Raw genomic sequence first — 22,561 nt, forward strand, 5'->3', positions numbered from 1 at the left:
TGATCATGCACATGGGCTGATGACTGGGTGCTAAGCCCAAAACATTGGAGTTTTTTCTTACTTTTTTTTCAGACAGTCTAATAAAATAAATTGTTTCTTCCTTCGAAACCCATCTCCACTGTTGCCTGGCAAACCTATGTGGATACAACACTGCTACTAATATTGAATATCCATCCTTCTTGAAAAAAAATACCATCTCTGGGAAAACAAGAGTGTGTAGTGATTACAACATCACCTAATATCAGGCGTTCCCAGGATTAATACTGTATTTCAGTAAGAGCATGGGTAAGAAGTTGCCCAGTACTAAATAATTTTCTCAATACTTAGAAAAACTTGTCTCATGAAGAGAAAAAGACTTTTTAAGAATAATTTATGGAAAGACAAGTAATACTACCTAGGTGGCTATGGGATGGATTAACACTGCCTGGAAAGATTAATTCAGATAAACAGCAGAAACTTGAGGAGCACAATTCTTTTACCTTTTGTTCGAAAGGAAAAGCAGTAAGAAGGAGTGTTAGAAAAGATAGTTAGAAAAAGGTACTTTGTCCAAATGCTCTGCAGCTATGCATGAGTGTGACTCTTGACTGCATTTCTTAGAAGGAATGTATGAGATCATGAAGGGTAAGATCTTAACAATCACTGGTTGCAAAACTTCCTTTGAATACATTGATCTGTGCACTAGAAATAACTAGTGATGATAGTGAGGCATGAATTGTTTTCACATCATACAGAAAATTACTTGGCTTGGTGGAGATTTGTAAGAGCTTACTAGTATGCTGTCAAACAAAACCTGCCACCAAAAACACAGGAAGAAGACATCATGCAATCCTCAGTCTAGCTCTAGGTTCTCAGCAACCTGTGCTGTAAAGGCATGGCTCAAAACAGGAGGAATTAAATGCATACTGACTGCAGAATGCAATGAGCTTTGGACTGGGCTCATTGACTGGTACTCACATGGCTCTCCCTAAACAGGAAATCCTGAATTCTCACTCATATTTTCAAAACAGACCCAACTGCTGCTTGACCACCTTTTAACCTCTGAAAGACCAAAAGCCAAACACTTTTACAAATAGGGAAGATGACAAAAATCCTGAAACTATTACCAGAAGAGGAAACTCCCTTAAAATCTTCACCGTAACTGGTGGGTGGGGGAGAAAGTATATATACAGAGAGAGATATTCCTAACTCTGAGACACCCAGTGTAAAAAGAACAGGAGAAACAGAAGGTAGAGAAGGATTTATGTAAATTTCCTGTCCTGGAAGATACTAAGTGACTGCCTAACAATATTCCTTTTCACTTTTCTAGGGTGCTCTTCTCTAGGTAATACTCCAAATGTGTCCCTGGGCTGTCTACATATGAGACTATGCACTAACCATGGAAGTGCAACCTCTTGTGGTTTAGCAGAAAATATCACAAGCATTTAGATAATAACAGCTGGGATCATGTGTAACTCACCATGGAAAAACAGCCTTTTCATTAACCCAACAGCACTTACAAGAGTGCTGGCACTGTGGTTTGATACTGACGCAAGGAGAGCAGGCAGCCACAGTCACACGGCGGCTCAAGCCAGTCCAAAGGAGTTGCTGTTATCCTGCTCACCTCTGCCCTTGCCATGCTGGTTTTGGTTGTCTAATGATATGGCTGAAGAGTAATCTCATCAAAAAAGGGGAAAAAAAAGTGATTCATATCTGTCTGGATTCAAATTCCAACTGAACAAACACACACATTACCCAGCATAAATTGGCACTGCAGTTTCCTAGGCACTGTATTTACCTGGGATGGCCAGCTACCAAGCCACCAGGTCAGCATCCCCCCTCCTAATCCTGTGAAAATTGTTCAGTTCTTAGTTTGAAGCAATGTTAGTGTGCACTTCAAATCCACATATGTGCTTTTCATTTGTATCTCAGGCCCTACTGAAAAATTGCTTCAGGAAAAAATGCATGTTGAGAATGAACTGGTAGAAGAATACAAGATTTCCTGTGTCAACTGGTCCCACCACCTGTTATGGCAGGAAAGCATGTCAATTTATCATCTTCATGAAATTACTCAAACTCTGTCTTAAAATCAGCTAAGAAAATTTGTTCCCGCAGTTGCCGTGGAAGTGTTAGTCTGATCCTAAAGGCCTGGCTTCTAGTTTCCAGTCTACATCTACTAATACCTAGTTCATCTCTGTTCTTTTTCCAGTACTGACCATTTGGTCTAGTAACCTACTGCCCTTCTTGGTGTTTCCTCCCCTGATGCATATATAAACTTTTGATATATCCTAGTCTGCAATTTTTTAGACTAAACAAGTAAAGCTCCTTTAATCTCAGGCCTTCATCTCTCGGCTGTCCATGCAGACCCCCCCTTGCAACCACTGCAGTGTCATGTCCCTATCCCTTTTGGAAATGCCCCGACTGTTAAGTAATCATAGCCACAGAGGGAAGAAATCCTCTGTACAGCCACGTAAGTCAAGTCAGCCCTCAGGGAAATCCCTGGGTACATAAGAAAGGTATTTATAAAGAAAGCATGCACAGCAAAAAGAGTGCATGACACAGGAGGTGTGGGCAGTGGGATGACAGTGCAGGAGACTCTCACAGTTGTACTAGTCTCATCTGACAAGACTATACCAATTAAAAGATGACAATAGCCACAAGCAGATGGGCATTTCAAATACAGACGTCTTCCCGAAAACTGGTAGCAGCAGCCACAGCTGTGCTGAAATGGCAATGAGTTAATGCACCAAGAAACCCAGAAAGTATGTCGTCCTTCCCAAACTTACACCTGCTCCTCTCAGACAGGCCGACACAATTTCTTACCCTCTATTTGTCTTCCCAGCTCAAACGACACGGAGCTAATGAGTGAATGATTAAGCACCAGCCCATGCTACTCTATGCTCTGGATACGATTACCAAAGTTACAGTGCCAAGCTAAACACTTGCAGCTCATTTCCTTTGCATGAAATGGCATCAGAAGGGAAAAACGAAACTGAGGATGCTCACGCAGCCACTTTGTTTACATAGAGAAAGTTTCAGCAAGCCAGTAGGGAACTCAGGGAGAAAATCCCTTCTCCCTTTGCACTGTACTCTTTCTGATGTTTCACACTGGAGCAGTTGGTACCACCACAGCCACAAAATCGGACATTTCTCAGAGCATAGTTCCATGGCACCGCCCTGCCAAGCTTAATTGCAGAATGCAGTAATTGTCAGAAATATGGATCCAAGCTTCCCCGGATCGAGCATCACACCCCTCACACTGCTACCAGCACCATCCCCTGCCACCTCCTGGCCCCACACCAGCTCCATCCCTCCTCGCACCCCATTCCCTGCTGCGCCCCGGCCCCTCTGCCAGCACCTCTTCTGCACGGCTGAGCACGGATGGGGCACTGCTGGCACAGCATCAGGCAAGGGAGAGCAGCCCACACAGACACTATCTGCAGGCATTCAAAGGCTCTCTGCCCTGCTGATTTCAGGGCTACACAATCTTGTGAAGGTTTAACAGAGGTTATCCATGGACAGGGGCACGGATCTTGGCACTTCAGAACAGCGCCCATTGGCACACTTTCCACTAGGGCTGAGAAACTGGGTATGAAGGAAAATTTCTGTTCCTTTGCTGAGTCACTCTCTCTCACCCTCCTGAAACTTCTCATAAAGCCTGTATCTGAGTTCCACGTGCATTGATTTTTGCACTACACTGGAACGAGGCAAAAGGGAAAGAAAGAGTCCCAAATGGAAAGCCTTCAGCAGCCCCAGCCACATGAAGATGTTCCGGTTCACCAGCTGTGGAAGGAAGTTCACCAGCCATATGGTATATTACCGCTTCTGTATTACATTTTCTTTTCTTTCCTTGGGATTAGGAGTAATACCATATGTATTTGTGCCAAATAATGTGTTGCATCACACAATTCATTGGATAAAAAGCTGACAGTTGAAACATTAGCCTGAAACTCATCTGCTTTTCCTTGGAGCAGGTAGGTTTTGCATCTATATGCAAAAAATACAAGTAAGCAGGCTATAAACATAACTTGGACAAGTCTGGGTAGTGGGGACCAGCTCCACTCAATGCAAAAATCCTTTCAACTTGCAATGTGTTAGTCTCATCCCTCCCAAGTCCTTCACAGCTTCTTCCTACTTTGATTTTATTGCAAAACTCTGTCTTTTACTGCCTAGGTTTTGTTCTTCCAGCAGTGAGCTGCCACAGCTAATGGTCTGTGCCCTGCTCAGGTCTTAGGAAGACAAGCTGTGACTCCAAAGGACATATTCAAGCACTAATCCTCAGGTAAAGACCACTGCAGAACCACTGGTGGGTAGGGAACAAAAAGGCTGCATATAGAAACATATCTCAAGAAGAAGACACCACCATGATCTTGGTAGCTTGGTAAAAAGCAGCTGGAGAAACATCAGTAATTCCAGGTGTGTCAAATTCTTACCTGTCAATTAATAAATATTATATTTACTCCGCTTTGGTCAAATGTCTCTTCAGGTGTATTAGGTATTTCATGTGGAGTTTTGATGAATGCTTAGCATTGCCTTAGCCTGCCCTTGTCATTCCTTCATTTTCTATCAATTCACAAAGTCTTGCACCATTTTAAATCTCAACAGCTACAAGAGCCTCCTATCATGTGCAAAGCATTCAACTGCCTAAGAGCACACTCTTTTCCTCTAATTCTCCAAACAATGATTCTTTTCTTCCGCCTTTTAGCCCAAGCCCTTTAAAAACAGTGAAATTTTGTAACAGGATTTGTAAAAATCCCCTTATTTTCTGCTCATTAATTAGTTATAATGAAGCACCATTTATATATAAGCTATGAAAAGTTACTGCCCTGCCTCTTGAACCCCTAGAGAAATTCTCCCACTGAAAGCTTTCTACTGTAAGACCTTCTCTGACAATAATTATGGATGTCTGTGCATAGACTCCCACTGACTGAGGCTGTGAGACAGTTGCACTAAGTGACTTCACCCACTTCCAGTGTTTCCAACAGTGTTTCCACACAGCACAATTTGAGTTTTCTTTATGGCAACTCCAGTTTTCCCTTTGTGGTATTAATTGTGCTCAAGGAGTGTCTGCCCAGAGCAGGCAGAGGCTGAGTTTGTCAGAGCTTTCTCTTATACCATATGTCACTGCTGGAGGGCACAATTACAGGAAGTAACCTTTGGAGGGGAGAAGCAGAAGGCTGCTTTGGTGCACACACCCAGTAACATGCAGAGGTATGTGAGTGCTCACACACAAAGAAATGTGTATGCCTGCATTGGTGCACAAGGAGATACAATCCTGACATTTGAACCCATAAGTGGGTTTCTGGTGCACTGTTAACAATAACTTCACATTGCTTGCACAAAATTTCACTTTGTTCCTGCTGGGACAGGTAAAGGCTGCTATTGTGCAAGAGTCTCAAGATATGGAACATTTCCAAGGATGAAAGCACTCCAGTCATTTGCAACTGCCTAGAAACCCAGCAGTGGGACTAATTCCTCAAATAACGCCATACCATGACCCCTTCATGGCATAATTTGTTACATGCTGCTTTTTTGCCCACACTGATTAGCCACAATGCATTAAGACAAAATACCTGCTACTGGTATTTAAGCAGTAGCCATATGGTTATTGCATCAGCTCCTCCATCCCGCTGGGTGGGGTGTATGGATATGAGCAGCGGTTATGCAACACACAGCCAAAAATGCTTGTTTGGCTCAAGACACTGAGCCCAGCTGTGCCTTCCATAGCGGGCTGTTATGTCTTCAACTGTCATACAAGCACATGCAAAGAGAGATGTTGGTAAATTAAATCTAAAATCCCAGATTCAGTTCAAGATGTTACTTCTGTCCAGTCAACAGTTTTGGGCTGAGCTATGATGTTGTTTGCAGGCCTTTTTTATCACAGCTTGCAGCTGCCATTCACAGAGAGGGGTGTAACAGAAACAGAATGAAGATCTGCTAGATTAGAGCAACTCAGATAGAGAGACTGATCTTACCTATCTTTCAAAGACAACCATAAAAAGACAAAACTTGGTGGTGCTGCAGACAGAGAGATACTCTTGTCCTTGGAACACAGCTACATTTCACTTCAAGGTATTTTCTAAGGTGCAAGAATAAACAACTGCTAAAGAACCAATCCATGAAAGCTTGACTCTTGAGTCCTGCAGCTGATCATACAGCTATGCTCATTTGAAACCAAATATATGCATTCTAAAATGTGGTAGTTAAGACAATAATCACTAAGCATAGATTAAGTATAAGGCAAATATGAGTTCTTTAATGTGGTTTTCAACTGAAAGGTTACAAAGAAGAAAAAGGTCAATTCACCGATTTCCTTAATCTCAAATGCAGCAGCTTTGTGAGTTGTTCATACATCTCTTCAATCTATTTCAGAGACACTTCTGCCCTCGTGCAGGAGAGGGTGTTGCGTGCTCCTATTACTGTTGCTGTTGTAAGGAAAGCAAAACACCAACAGTTGCTAATCTCGTGTAATTTGCAAACAAAACTGAAGGGCAGGTGAGAGTCAAAACTGTGTGGAAACAGATGTTTTACAAACTGTAGCACCTTCAGATGTAACCAGCCAGGGCGCTGGCTGCAAGCAGCAGCCCACCTCTCAAGAGTCAAAAGCAACATTTAAAAGGAAACCCTGACACACCTTGATTATCATTGTTTAAGAGCGCCTTGTTAAGCCAGAAAGGAAGCAGTCATTTGGTTTCTAAGGACCATCACCAAACAAAATACCATCTAAACAAGATAAATGTAGCAGCCTGAGCAAGTTTCTCTGCATGTAACTCCACCTAGGAATTTCTCTTACGAAACTGGGCTCTCCCATGCTTCTAGATCCTTCGGCTGGGATAGACTCAGCTTGAGGGGCACATTTCCACAGCTACACCCCTTGGGTGAATGAGCTTTGTGGAGACGTGCAGATTCATGTTACTGTAAAGTCTGCACACCAGGCTCTGACACTCAGATGGTGCCCAAGCCAGATCTTGCAGAATGACCTTGGAGGGAGAAAGCCTCTCCCTCCACGGGGTTCATCTGAAGAGCCCTTCTCCTCACACAGTGCTCCATGGGCACTGTTCCAGAGCGCCGGGTGGAAAGAACGCATGGACTGCGTAGCAGTGAGCTGTGCCAAGCCCACACAAAGGCTATCCTGAAGGCACAGCAATGCTTTCGCACCCTCTTCTGCTCACCCACTGCTGTTCCCTGCCTAGAAGTCACTGGCTTCCCTCTGCACTCCCTATAAACCGCTTCCAGCAAGGTATTCTCCATATGAAGTGCATATTAGTGATGCTGCACACAGCCTGGGAGAAATGCAACCTTTTTGCTGTGTAACAGTTCTCTGGTGGAAGCAGATCTACAGAAATGTCTTGCAATACAAGGTCAGGTTACCAATGCCAGCCTGTGAACACAACAGTGAGCAGCATGCAGCAAGGAACCACCTGCATCTTTAAAGATAGTAAAATTACTTGACTGCCATGATATTCTCTCTTAAATCACAGAATCACGGAAACTTTTAGGTTGAAAAAGACCTGTAAGACCATCAAGTCCAACCATTAACCCAGCATTGCCAAGCCTACCACTAAACCATGTCCCCAGGTGCCATTTCCCAGCTTTTGATGTTTCTTCAGTGGTTTCTTCCCTATGTTAGGAAACAAGCCCCTCCTGAGCAACCATCCAACCCCATTTCATGTAGCCTAAAAGCCTCAGACAGAGATCTTGCCCAAACGGTATCTGCTTCCCATTTTCATCTGTATTTATTCTTTAACAGTTGTGGCTTGTTTTTAATGTTGCTTTTACTCCTGTGCTTTTTGTATCAAGTGTGGCAAAGGAAAGTTAAGGTCAGTGCAAGGCTTCCTTGTGTAGTTAACTGAAATGCTTTTCTATTACAGTCAGGCAATAAGGTGTCTGTCTTCAAATGGTGCTGGTGAGAAAAAGCAAGACATGGAAGCACATGAAGCAAAGTCAGTGTTTGTGCTTCCCTTGGAGCACTTCTCCACAGCTGTCATTGAACCTAACTTATTTCCATATTTTTAGTAGGTTAAGCATGGAAATCTTCCTGGGAAGAAAGTCTGCAAGAATGGCCTGAGTGCTTTCTCTTAGGTTAACGCCATACTCCGTGGCACGAGAGTGCCAAGAATTTCAACGGCCTGGCATGCTGTGGATGTGGTGATTCCTTTCTCTGCATCCCTATGAGGTCTTGTTTAAGGGATGGAAGCAGATGGAGGAAGATCAAACTGGAGCAAGTATCACAGACACGTAAGAGCCAAAAAGAAACAGACACAGTGAATTCCCTTTAGAGATGAAGGCTGATATTAAGACCATGGAGGTGTACAAGCAGGGAAATAGGGAGCAAGCTGGCTAATTAAGACACAGCATTCATAACATTCAGTTTTATCACTGTATGTAGTCTTCACTAAGATATGAAAGAAATTCCAGATAACTGGAAAGAAGCATTTGCCATTGCGCAATTTAAAGTTCAAACCAAACCAAACAGAAAATACAACATGTTTTTTGGCTGGTCTGTACCTATTTGTGGGGTTTGTACGCTCTTCTGACAGACATTTTGGAGTATCCTGGTTCTTTATGGCTGCCTGAGTGCTGGAAAGTGTTCAGGGAAGATTTAACTGAGCTGATGCAAATGCTGAGCACAGACATACTGCAGGCAGACGGTGCACTGCCCAAGTCACTGGAACAAGGGGGACATGTTGTTCACAAATAGAGCAGGCACAGCAGACAAAGTCAAAGCTTTTAAGATGGTGCATGCATTGAGGAGAGTTGGAGAAAGGATGTGTTTTGATCACATCCTTTTCTGTATGGTGGCTAATGAGCTATACATAAAAAAAGGCAGTCTGTCGTGCAGCTGCTCTCTGGTTAAGGGTGGCCTCAGGGCATCGTACAATGAAGGGCAGGGACTGTTTGAAATGCTTTACAAGCATTTCAGCCACCTGTTTAGGAGGGGTACTTAAAATTGTAAGGTATGGGCACATAAGACAAGTCCTCCAGTTCCTCTATTATCTATTTATCACATCGTTGTTAACTCTTCACAACCTGCTTATCAGGATGATCGACCTGGACAGCACTTCATTGCACATTCACATAATGGAGTGATAAGGTTGAGCACAAGCAGGTCTGTTTGCTGAGTCAAAAGGAAAGCTATTCTGTTTTACTCTAAAGGACAATTATCAAAGGCATGTTCATGCAAAGGGAAGACTAATTATTTGCACTGCAGGAAGGTGCAGAACTCTGTCCTGTGTTTACAAGCAGCAGCTGGAGGTGCTGCTACTTCTCCTGCAAGGCAAGCTGCATTGTGAGCAAGCACAGGGATTTGTCCCAACTTAAGCAGGCTGAGTGCATCTGATCTGACAGAGACCCATTTTAGGGAGAAACACAAAATGCTGTGCCCCAGGACTCCCAGCCAAACCTGCTGAGAGCCTGTTAGCCCATCCCCATTTTTCTAATTCTTTGACACTCTCCCTATCAGGACTATTAATCCCTCCAATTTCACTGGCTTTTTCTTATTTTCTTACTGCTCAGGCAGAGGTCTCTCTGCCAGAAGTAAGGGATGCTGGCTGGTATAGCTTAGAAGCACTATGGGAAGAATTCTTTTCAAAAGCACCAATATCAGTCAATTCTGTCTAATCCATAAACTCAGAGTTTATCTCGTTGAAACTGGGTGCAGAACTTCACCTGACTTCAGTGGGAAAGGCAAAGGCACTGCTGAGATGTTAAGCATCTTTGCAAAACCCTCACCCCAATTTATACAGTACAAACAGGCACAGGCAATATGAACTCAAGTACCTGTGGCACTCCTAGAGCAGACACTCCTAGAGCAGCGTTTTCTCCACATGAAAGAAACACCTGAAGCAAGATTCTAAAAGCCATACCGCAAGATCTACAAGAAAATACAGGTGCTGATCCAAGTAGTAATGCTACTTCCCCTCGCCTGCCTCCTTTCAGAGGTCAAGTTCTGGGGGATGCTCGTTTGTTAATACTGCTAAAAGTCAGGATGAAGGTCCATCCATGTTAAATAGCAGCACACACATGGTTTGCTGTCTGGGTTTGTCCTTCCTCCCCACACTACATTGTCATACTAAACACTGCTTAATTTTCCCCAAAGGATCCACAATGTAAAACCTCCCTTGATCTGCAGGAATGTGACTGACCTGTGTGACTGACTCCAAGGTCAAGAGAAAGTGGGGAAGCATTTTTAAGTGTGATTAAGATATTTTAATAATTTAAAAGTAAGTGTATTTCAACACAGAAGGGCTGTCCTTAGTGACAAATGCTCTACTGTTCTCTACTCTCATGCTGCATTTTACCTCCGGCATCCACTATAACTCCTTAAGCTCCATTAAAAGAGTTTAAAAGGTATATATTACAGTTATATAAGTCAAAAAGAACATTTTTCACATGCCTTTAAAGAAAAAGCATATGTTGGTTTTTGTTATAAAAAAGTATATATGCTAGGGAAATGACCGGTATAAAAACAGAAGGAAACATTCTTGAAAAATTACATTAGGTAATGTATGAGAAAAAAGTTCTTACTTAAAAGAGCAACTGCATAAATATCTGAATTGTGACTCATGAATTCATTCATGACCACAGTACAAAACCAGTAACCTAGGAAAAGGATGGATCTTCTTGAGACTTTCTGCTTTGAAGACATAGAACAGTAAGACTAAAATGAAGTAACTCTGCAGAAAAACACATATGCGTATTCCAAGACAAAGTTAGGATTTCAAATCAGTTAAATCAAGAGGCCTAAATGACGGGGTTCACTGTTTCTCACAAACTTACCAGTTTTGATAGGAAAATACTTCCTCATTTCTTTTTTTTTTCCTCTTCTTCTCTTGGGTCATATCAATATAATAGTTAGATCTCTAAGAACATTTCATCTCATTTTCTCTGCCCCACTTTCAATCCCTATCTTAGCAAAACTGCCTTAGGACAAGCAGGTAAGGGTAAGTCCAAAAAAGACAGGAGAGATCTTCTGCTTGTCCTTGAAGTGCACTGCTGATCTTTCTTGCCTGTTCAAGTGTTTTCATCCACTCTTCTTTAAGATGAAGCTGACAGTGGCATGAAACAACTGATTCTTTTCCTTTATCCTTATTTTCCTTCTTGTTCATTTTTCAATTTCAGTCTGCCTTAGACCATACACTTTGATGACTGTGTCTGCTTCAAGGAAAACACCACTTGGAACTGCAAGGGAAGCAGAAGTGAGTGACTGAAGCACAGCACCACCCCCCAGTGAACGGGGTGGGAGATAGGAACATTCTTAATATTTATGTCTCAGAAGAACATTCACAACATAGACTCACAGTATAGACTAATTCCTCAAAATGTCTCCCTTGCTTTGAAGGTCCTTTCAACAAGGCACAGGCAATCAAGGAGCCTCTCAAAGTTCCATGCTTCAGTGCTGGTATTTAAGGAGCTTTAGTAAGTGATTTTATTATTTCTTCTGGTACACTTATATTCTAACCCTTTATCTGGAATGAAGTGAACTATCTTTTAACATACTTTTAAATCTTGCATAGCAAGGGGCACACACATCCCCCCTGACCAGGAGGCAGCATGGAGTTCAGCTGCAACATGTAGGTGATAAGCAGATGATTTGTGATTAAATCCTTCCTCTAGGATAATGAGATAAGGGAAACATTTGCTCCCTGATTTTCTATGCAGTGATTTTCAATGCAAAAGTGCTTTTGTAAATCTTGAAGTGAATCACAATCTTGAAAAACAAAAAGGTGTGCTCTGTGCTGAAAACAAAGGCTGAAATGAAGGGCTGGCAGTGATCTGTCTTCCATGTTTGCAAATTTCTCTGGAGAAGGTCATCCTGTATGAATTAAAAGGCTGGTAATTTGGTTTGATAGTTCAGCATAGGGGGGTTGTGCTCTCACTTAGCTTCTTCCAGTCACATACACCATAGTAAAAAGAAAAAAATATACATAGACAACGAAAAGAAAGCTAAAGATGCTCAAGGAAGAAATTAGAAAGGATTAAAAGGCTGCATCAAGCCATCTAGAGAACCTTCCACCTCTTCTTTGCTTGAGCCATGTGACAGCAATTGGAAGTATTTTTTACAGTTTTAATACTTCAGTGTCTGATTGGCAGCATTGTTCTTGCCCATCTTATCTTCATAAGACATGGGAAGATGAGCTAAAAATTATACTCTGAATATGGCAAAACTATGTTTAACTCTGTTACCGAGCTTTAGCAAACCTCTTTTTGGACGAAGCACTGCTAGTAAGTTGGCTTCTTGTGGGCTCTCCAGTACAAATGGAGTCTATTCCAGTACCCATCTTTCTGGAAAAGGCATCCAGAAAAGACCCAGTGTACCATCCCCAATCTGCAAACAGCACTGTTCCCACTAGCCCATCAGGTCTCACTTTAGAAGACTGAATTTGCTTGATAGAGATTAAATATATATACCCTGATGTCTCTTGCACTGCTTAAACTATTATCTCACTGTGAATCCTAGTCCTGGTAGTTCATGTGCTCTAGATCCTGTTGGCAGTTTAACTTTTTTATGCTGCCTGCCACACTCTAAACAATTCTCCAATGAAATACTACAGACAAAACCCTCTTCACTTTAAAAGCTCCTGTAAATTTCCAGTGATTGCTTCCACAACAGTTCCTCATTCCAGTAAAACAATGAGCAACCAAAACCCACTTCTACAAAGGCCATTTGAAACAGAGAGATATTTCTCTCATGTTTCTGCCTGTGTCGTGTGAACCTTTCATGTTGCTAAACACTATGGCACGGTGTTAACACATACCTTCCAATGTTCTCTGCCGGACACAACTGCAATGTACCTATGCACTATGTAAATATGCAAAATATCACCTTTAGCTGCACTTGGCCCTGAACCCTCCTCACTTACCAGGCCAGAACAGTTAGGCATCACATGACGTGAACTTTGGCATGCAGAGGGAATGCTTATTTGCTCATACAACAAAGGACATCTAAATTTTGGTGATGTGGCAGTTATGTGGCAGAATATGATTCTCTTGAAACCAACAAACACTAAGCTGTGCATCTTAATTAGCTTGTCTTTCCTCTTCTCATTATATTCTTATCCCTGTCACATTTTGCACACAGATCTGGGAATGTAACAGGCACCAGAAGCATCTCCTATCACCTAGCTCAAAAGACTAAAGGGGCAGAGTTGCACACAGAGAGATGAGATCCTTTCATTTTGTTTTACAACCAACGCTCTTTGAAATGTGTGACAGGTAAAGTGTGGTCTCACTGGATGACACGGTGTAAACTGCTACAGCCATTCACCCATTTGTAGGCAGTGGGGAATGGGTGTTGCCTGTACTCATGAGTGTCTCCAAAGCAGCCTTCACAACCCACTCTTGCTTGAACCATCTGGCTTAGGGGCTTAATCTTGACCACTCTCCCTGGAGAAGCAGAAACATTCAAGCCCTCCCTATTCAATCCACTTGACCTGCCATGAAACTTATCTTCTGCAGAAAGGGTCAGCTGTAGGTTATGTAGACTTACTAGCAACTGCTATAACTGTTGATGGCATTTAGTCAACCCTGAATTCATGAGATGTAAGGGCCCTTTCAAAACTTTTCCACTCCCCTGGAAGCAGGCACCAGGAAAACACTACTCTTGGTCTGCTATGAACAGGTATTTGTTCAAAACAACTCAAAGACAAAAGATCCATTAACATTCTTGCATAAATTCAACAGTTTGCTCCAACAAACTTATAAAACCCTTTTGAAAAAGAAAAAAATAAGGCAACCCAACCCCACAGGCAATTAAGCCTTGCCTAAGGAGACACTTCCAATGCTACATTTTTCGAGTGATGTAATAATAAGAGAATATTGAACAATCTGATGCACTTTACAATTCATATGTGTAAATCTAGTGTAATAATCAGGTCATAAATCCTGAGGGCACACAGAGAGTAACTAAGAAAATGTTCCATGAGAAGAGTCCAAACTTACCTTGTGCAACTAACCACAGGATGTTTTATCTTTAAGGTCACCTCAGTGACTAGTTATTCCATTCTATTTAAAAAACTCTATATGTTCCTAACCAGAAATAAAATTTTCTGCAAGACATCTGCTTTTAGGATGCCTTAAATTAGAAGAATCCTCATGTGCATCAGGAGTACTTCATTAAAACCCAGAAATCAACAGTGTGTAACAGTATATGGCCAAGTTTAGCTCTCCAAACCTGAAGCACAGTAATAGAAGCTGAGAATTATATAAGCAAAAGCAGAACATAATCCAGAAGGTGTAAAGGTAATATTATGGAATAAAATCAGGTTTATAATATTAAACATATGCAACCAAATGATTAGTGGAAACCCCAAAGGCAAAACACGTTGTCTTGACCTATTTTTGTTCTCAAATGTATTTCAAGAACTGTTTCTGACTGTATCTTTAAGTAAATTTAGAGATTTTAGCCATATGCCATAACTCTGGGTCTCCTATTTCAAAAACAATACAAAATGTGCATGACAAGTGCATAATACTGTATTTTAGCAAAGCTTCGCCCTGAACTGAGTAAGACAGAGGTAATGAGCAGGAATTATCTGGGAGGTTGGTCTCACTGCCTAACATAACGACAATATGTGACAATTTGCCCTCAGTTCATATATGCTTGCATCAAGAGCATGTTGCAATTTTATCTGTTTGAGGGACACTTACAACAAGAGGACACGCTAGTATTTCACTAAAAAAATGCAAAGAAGGTTAAAAATACTCATGCACACTAGTGCATGAAAAGTTCTAGGTTGCTTTCATTTCAGCCTTTGGTCAATGCCTTTGCAGCATTTTTTCCTGTTCCAGTTTTACACTGAGGACACCCAAGAGTCTCCCCATGTTGCACTGAAGGCTCTTCAAGGGCTGAAGGACAGATAGAGACTAGTTATCTTGGGGCCCTCAGGTGTATCAGATGCCAGACCCATCTCTTCTAAACCTGCCATGAAAAGCCTGTGGATCACTTTTCTTGCAGCCTCCCACTGCAGAGGGGGCTCTCTGGGGTTGAGGTGGGAACGACTGAGCTCTGTCCCACTCTCTGCAAGCACTGAGACACACCAGCAAGCTCATGTACAGTCTGCCTGCAATCAAACAGTTAGCCACACTGCTCAGTGACTTTTCTTGCTCAGGTCAGATTCTGCAGCAGATGACGTTGGATTAATTACAGCAATACATAATTACAACAGCATGCCAAGTTGGCAAAATGTAAACCCTTTCTGCTGCAGTGTCTCTTCAGTATATGTGTGTTTCTGTAAACAAGCCATTAACCACAGAAAAGAGGGTTTGATAAAAATCCCCCAGTAACTCATGAGGGATTTCCATCATAAAACATGCAGTTCTGTGCACACTGAGATGTGAGTCCCTCTTGCTTGATTAGTAAGAACAGGTTGGCAGGTGGGACTGCAGGAAAACCAGGCATGACTCAGCAATGACTGATTTTCTCCTTCCATCAAGTCTGTGTTTATCTAAGTTGTTTAAGCACTGTCCGGCATTTTGGTGAAGAAGGAGGTATAGGGAATTTAAAGTAGTACAGTCACTAACAGCACAAGGAATAGTCACAGTAGTGATAGATATAAAAATACTTCAGCCTTACTATTTTCCAAGCTACAGAAGACACATAGTTAACAAAGGTTTTAATTTTGTTCTTGCTACTGATTTAAAAGTGGGGTACAAAGAAGATTTAGTTTTGCTTTTGCAAACTCATGGATGAGATTTTAGTTTGAAAAAATCAAAACTGAAGTATCTCTCATCTTTCTTCCACCCAAACCCAGCTCCTGAAGTTGATGAGGTTCACACAGAGTTATTTTTACTTACTTCCCTATCAAAGTATTTTACAAGTTATTTGAGATTTGTGATTGGGATCCCGCTACATAAGAAAGTCAGATTGTGAATCACTCTATTTCTTAACTTTGCCAGAGTACCAGTAAGAAAGGGTATCTGAGATAAGTATTTCTTGATTTATTTAATCTGCAGCTAGTAAAATAACAATGTTCCAGAAAACATGCCGTTTTTAAGTCCTAACCTTTATTTAAAAAAAAAAAATAGAAAAAAGATGGCAAGCTGTGCAGGAAGAGAGCAAACTGTTTTGTGTTTTCACAATACAAAACACATTTCTTTGAGCCTAACAAAAACATAATACAATTTCCTCTGACAGGTTTTATCTTGCATTTTCCCATATATGTAAGCTGATTTTTTTCCCTTTTATCTAATAAAACAAAATTATTAATTTTTTTAAAGCTTAGAATAGTCCTTTTTCTGGGAATTGGACCCAAACAATGTACACAAGTGGTATACAGCGCCATGAAGACACATGGTAATAACAAGACACCCAGAGAAAGGCAACAGGTGATACTGTGGTCACTCTGGAGTTGATGAGGTTTCTGCCATTAACCAATGACTAATTAAGGTGTGGGCTTTACCCAGTGTTTCTGCTGGTCTCCAGAGTCGAGCAGCAGATCACAGACATGAGTCAGTAAGTAGGGAAGCTGGGCAGGTTCCTCCAGCTCTAGACTCACCTGCTCCTCTTCAAAGTGAAGTGACGATATTTTTAGCAGGGGTGGGGAGGGAAAACAAAACCTGACATGGTATTTTGTTTTTAAAACCTGATTTCTAAGCATTCAGTCCTGAAGTTCACATTCTCAACTTCATACAAACAGACATGTATGTCCACAGGGCAGGAACGAGAGGCTCAGGCTTGACACAGGTTAGCCTTCAGTTTGGGACTGTGAAGACACCCCAGCATTTAAGTTCTCCCAAATAACAAAGATCATTAGCTTAAATTTTATTGTCTTCCCTCATCAACATCTACAGCTACAGTCCTCAACTGAGTTGCCTTTATCTGAAGAGGCATGTCAGAATGAAGAAAGGCCTCTCTCAATCTCAGACATTTTTAGAGCAGAACTGTGCTATCATGCAGCCTTGCTGATAATCCTCAAATCTATACTGTTAATGGAAACATCCTATTTGTATGAGGGAAGTTTGCAACAAAAGCAGGATCTGCCCTCTGGGATTCACATGTTCTCGCTTTAATTAAAAAGAAAATCCCATTAAAACTTGCCACGGTCACAAGTGAATCAAATTAATTAAAAAAAATAAATTTGAAGATGGGAACAAAACTGGTTTTTATGAGGTAACAATTGCAGCTTAAATCTGTATGCTTTTAATAGCATAAATTAAAACTTAGGACTTTGAAGTATTTTCTTCAAGTCTCAGGAAATCCACTTAAGTAGTGTAACTTTGAGTAACATTGTGCCCACTAAATCTGTTTTTAGGTTCAGTTCACTTAAAATGCACACATGCTAATAATGGTCATAAAATTTTTACTTCAGACGCATAAACTGTTTAAATACTTAGTTCCTTAAAAAACCCCTGAACACAACAACAAACCCAAAAGCAGAATGAAATTGCTCTACTTACAAATGAAATCACATCTGGGGCATCTTTGTTTTAACAACAACTGAGGCAGGATGTGTTTGCTTTCAGTTTCTTACTATTAAAGAATATGGGTTTGCCCTACTGCTGCAGATGAACTTTGCAAGGGTGTACAGTTGAACTAGGTGAATGAATGATGGCAGAAGATTAGACACAGATTAAGTTCTTGATGGCTCTACTGATTGCTCAGTAGTTCACATGTGACTGAAGAGCCAAAAAGATTTCTTAAGAGAGGGAAAAGAAAAGCATGGATGGATGGCCAGTTTCTGCTTCAGCTGGTGGAAGGAAAACGTTGCACAAGCAACAGAACAGCAGTTTTAGAGGAGCATCCAAAAGTCCCATGGAGGTGTAAACCACTGCACTTTCTGGGGCAGGGGTGTAAGCTATTCCAGTAAGTGAAATGGAGAACCCAGACATGTCCCTGGGGAGGAAGGCTCATTTCCCGTTCAGCCCACTCCAACCTAGCTCCAGCGGCCGTCAGGGATGTGGGAGAAGGTTCGCAGGGTTCCCATGGCAGCACAGCCTAGCATGAGGTCATGACAGGCTGGGAAGAGGCTGTCTCTCATATCTGAGGGCAAACTCAGACTGAGGTGGGTATGTCTGCACACAGTTTCAATCCCCCAGCCACCAGTTCCTTGCTTGTTCCATCAGCTGCGATGCCAGTTGTGCCACGATGGCCACAGCCTTGGTGCAGAACAAGATATTAACTTAATTGAGCAATGACTTGACAGCTGTATCTTCAGTGCAGAACATAGTATTAACTTAATTAAGCAACAAATTCCTAAACCAGATGAAAGCTCTGACAGTGGTCCAAGCTCTGCTGAATTATCAAGCAGCTGAATAAGCTCCCCACTAACTTTTGTCATGGCGGAGAGAAGACATAGCAGGGGTGGGGGTTGTGGGAATAACCTCTTCTTTTGCATTACTGAAACTAGATGTTTAGAGTGGGAAGATGCTGGTGCACTGTGGCAAGATGAAAACCTCTGGATGTGGTTTTTGACCTGGCTCCAGATTTTGCCAGCCCAAATGTCAACCCTACTTACGTTTCCACATCCCTCTTGAAACTCTTACACACCACGACCATGGTTTCATCTCTCCCTGCTCTGCTCAGGTAGCCAAATTATTGACAAACAGCACTATTTCCAAAGTTTGTTAGTCTCTTCCAGTGAGGAAAAAGGCACCATGAGAGCACTCGCGGTGCTATAACCCAGCCATGCCTTCTCCAGCTGTTAGGTTTCCTCCCAGACACTCCTCCCTGGATGACAGTCTGCATTCAGTTATCTGCTGCGGTCATTTCCATTCTCAGCTATGCCTTCCATATATGCTCTTTGTGCTAGACTTCCCTGCAGGCAAAGCAGATGACACGATCCTTAAAAAGATGAGCACATCCAAAGGGGTTAAAAAAACCCACACCATGCAGTACATATGTATGAAGTGACTCAGGAACACAGAAAAAAGCCAAGTATGAGATGGTGCTATCTCCAATTTTTGTCTTGGCTACAAAGTCCTCTTCAAACTAGCCAGAGGTTTTAAGGACTCCAAACTTTATTACAGTCTCATATGAAAGTTTGCCCAGCTGTCCTTATCTTCAGATGCAAAATTTCTTTCACCTCTTTCTTTCAAAAGCTATGCAAAGTACTGTTCCTTAACACATCACTGAAAATGAGCAAATGCTGGCAGTAAGCTTTGGTACCAACTCACTGTGGGAAGCAGCAGGCTGCAGACCTCTCATTCTCATTCTGCCTCTACCACTTGTGTCCATGTACTCTGAAACCTCATACATTGTAGGAAAGGTCCCAACAACTTGAAAAAAACCCCATAAACTATGAACTGCCTGCTCTCATAATTTCTGGTTTTATACTCTATTTCTGAACTTATTCATAGTCAAAACCATGAGGTGAAACAGACTTGTGTGTGCCTCCTTTACAGAGGAAAGAGGATAAAAACCAAAATTCTGGCAGAACAGGGGTTCTCCATGTGGATGATTGCTGTTGCATCTGCATTCATGACAAAATATGATGTTTATGTTAGATGTGCTCCTCTCAGTGCCTCCCTGACAGAATTGCTCATCAGATTTGGGTGATAGGGCTGGATACTGGCTGGGTCACAGCAGAACAATCAGCAGCAAAATCTGACACAAATTAATCTTCATTATAAATGGCAAAGAATCCTGTCTGCTTTGCAAGACTCAGGGAGTGCTTGAACAGAGAAAAGACATGCTTATAAACTCAGAAAATTTGACAGAGCAATGGAAAACATTCCTGTTGGTTCTCAGAGCACTGTCTCTGTTTATGGCACATTTTCTGACTTATGGCTCTTTGCTTTCTGACCTTGCAAAAAGGCAGCATTAGGGAGGGAGAGAGGAAAGGACAGAGGATCTGCTCATGCATGCCAGAAGGCAAAATCAGAATCCTATGAACAGCAAAAGAAACATGTTATTATCATTCATGAACACACTAGGAAACATACATGATAGTTTTTGTAGGGAATGGATTATGGACCGTCTATTGATCCATTTCACCCTGTGTAGAACGTGACCACTTCTGATGGGCATAAACTTGGACAGAATGCTCATGCTGCATTCCTTGACTGCTTTTCTCTCCATGGAGACACAGCTCATTTCGGGTGTGCGACACTCCCTCCTATTCTGTGCAAGTAATTTTTCATTGCTATGAACTATCTTTTGACTGCCTGAAGTGACAAAAGGTGCTTGAGGAAGAAAGTGTGAGCCTCAACCCCGAGGATTAAAACTGGGCAATGTTGGACCTCACGGGTAAGTTTTAAATGTGTACAAAAGCCTAAGGAACAGTGACCTCCACAAAGATGTTATTTCTGCCTTCTGCAGGTGGAGAACCAACAATTGCAAAGCACATTTTGAGAAGAGCTGACAACTCATTGCTCTCTTTCAAAACTGACTTAAGCAAGAAAGTGCTTTTTTCCTGCTAATGCCTTTCTCCTAGACCTTCTCCTTCCTTCTGTCACCCAGTCTTTCCTGTCTACCCCTCCACTGACATTTCAGTGATGCTCTAGTTTTAAGCAGTGTGTACAGGTGAGTCAATTCAGACCCAAAGACCTCAGGCAGCTTGCCAAAGTCATGCTAATTAGCTGGCTGAGCAAGGCATATATTAGCTTTGCAGCAGCGCTGACAGATTTGACTTGAATCAACAACAAAAATGCTGCCACATGAAGCTGAAGAGTGCACGTGGTAAAAAGTCAGCGCAGAAACAAGCAACAGAAGATAATTCCGTCATCAAAAAGAATCAAAGTTAATGGTAACTAGGTCAAATTGAGATTTTGTTACATATGGTTTCTGATCACAGTACTATTTACCAACTGAACTAGGGAGAATAATTTGAAATTCAAGTGAACACAAACTCAGATCTAATTTCAAGGAGAATTTCCATCTGGAAAAGTTGTGAAGAACTGCTGGCAAGTAATGGAGGAATTGAGGACTAGTAAGATTCTGAGCTGGAAAATGTATGCAGGACAATGGTGAAATTTCCAAACAGCAGAGGATTAAATCTAATTGGATTTGAAGTTGCAGATAAAAAGCCTTAAGTTTCAAGGCAAGTGAAACCGTATTTGAGTAGAATCCTCTCCATCACTGCATTATTTTGCTAACCAAGCTAACTGCCAAAATTACATGTCCACAACTCCTTACTAATTCAAACTTGTGTTGTTCACTGCTCTACCCCTGGGATTTTCAATCACTTGTGCAGTGCTGTCCCACATATTTTCCATTTAGTTTCTGTTGACAGATGTCAACCTCTAAGATTTTTTTTTTCCTTGCATGTTCAATACTGTCCCAGTTATGCATCACCAGGGAAATTTCAAAAATTTTCCAGTGAGTTGTCTCAATTGACTAAAAAACGTACGGGTCACACAATACAACATTTTCTCCTGACTATAGATTCTCTCTATAAACTCAATCAGCCTTATTTTCTGATCTATAGCACTGACAGATCAAAAGCAGCAGCTGAGTGGCCCTAATCAGATTTTAGACTAGGCTGCCTCCTTCCTCCCTCACCAATTTCAGCTTATCCTAAATCAGTCATGCCATCTGTAGGGGAATGGCAATTAAATTTACCTGAAATCAACAGAAAACTTCTTGTTGGCTTCACTCTTCCATCACAGCCTCAGCTGCCTGTCAAAACTATTGGGAACCCTTCCAGAGTACAACACACCATGGACACAGCTAATTAGGCAACTCTTCTTTAGAATGAAACCAGCTTTAAAGAATATGCTGAAATGGGTATTAAATCAAGGAAACTTCAAATGCTGATAACCAAATGTTTGGCAGACACATCCTTTTCCAATTGCATGACTGTTCTGAAGACACAGCAAAATGGTGTACCATGCACACATGCTTTCAAATCAAAATACTCATCTGCATCTCTCTAATTAAAAAAAGCCATTGGTACTCAACAGCAGGCACTGAAATATTAATCAAGTTGTACACACACAGCTGTAGGAAGAGAGTTGCACTGACATGGAGACCCCTTTACAAATCTGCTTCATGTGGTCAGCTTCATGAAGATGATGAGTTGACAGGGAAGTCATATGTATGGAAAGGAGCCAGACACCATTAATTTTGTGACAGTTAGCCTCTAAAAAGGAAATTAAGGGGAAACTTACTTTGAAATTAAATAACACTGCACCCTTCGTCTGCAGGAATTCCTTGCAAATTGCTCTCCCTAAATCTTCTCTGAGTCCAATTTAGTCTCAAAATCCCCTTGCTTCAGTACTTATTTTAGTTGAACTTTTGATACATGATGTGCTGGTTTTGGCCGGGGTAGAGTTAATTTTCTTCACAGTGGCTAGGAAGGGACTGTGTTTTGGATCTGTGCTGAACACAAGGTTGATAATATAGAGATGTTTCTGTTATTGCTGGGCAGGGCTTACACAGAGCCAAGGCCTTTTCTGTTTTTTACTGCCTCGCTGGCAAGTTGGGGGTGCATGGGAGGCTGGGAGGAGACACAGCTGGGACAGGTGACCCCAACTGACCAGAGGGATATTCCATACCATATGACATCATACTCAGCATATAAAGTGGAGGGAAGAAGGAGGAAGCGGGGGATATTTGGAGTGGTGGCCTTTGTCTTCCCAAGTCAGCCTTACACGTGATGGGGCCCTCCTTTTCTGGAGATGGCTGAACACTTGCCTGCCCTTGGAA

General features: G+C 41.8%; 1 protein-coding gene across 8 annotated transcripts in view; it reads right to left on the reverse strand.

Annotated features, from left to right (window-relative positions):
• PALM2AKAP2 (PALM2 and AKAP2 fusion) overlaps nucleotides 1-22,561 on the reverse strand; it is a 264,728-nt gene that overhangs the window by 58,127 nt on the left and 184,040 nt on the right. Inside the window, exon 1 of one of the 8 annotated variants that reach the window (XM_051789331.1) lies at nucleotides 22,024-22,079. The exons of the other annotated variants lie outside the window; for them this stretch is intronic. The gene's annotated coding sequence lies outside the window, so the exon portion shown is untranslated. Of the gene's footprint in view, nucleotides 1-22,023; nucleotides 22,080-22,561 lie in introns of those variants that run through there. 8 annotated transcript variants of the gene reach the window in all.

This window comes from Manacus candei, unplaced genomic scaffold (assembly GCF_025592945.1).
Source record: "Manacus candei isolate 608988 ecotype Guabito, Panama unplaced genomic scaffold, ASM2559294v1 h1tg000027l, whole genome shotgun sequence".
NCBI classification, from domain to species: Eukaryota; Metazoa; Chordata; class Aves; order Passeriformes; family Pipridae; genus Manacus; species Manacus candei.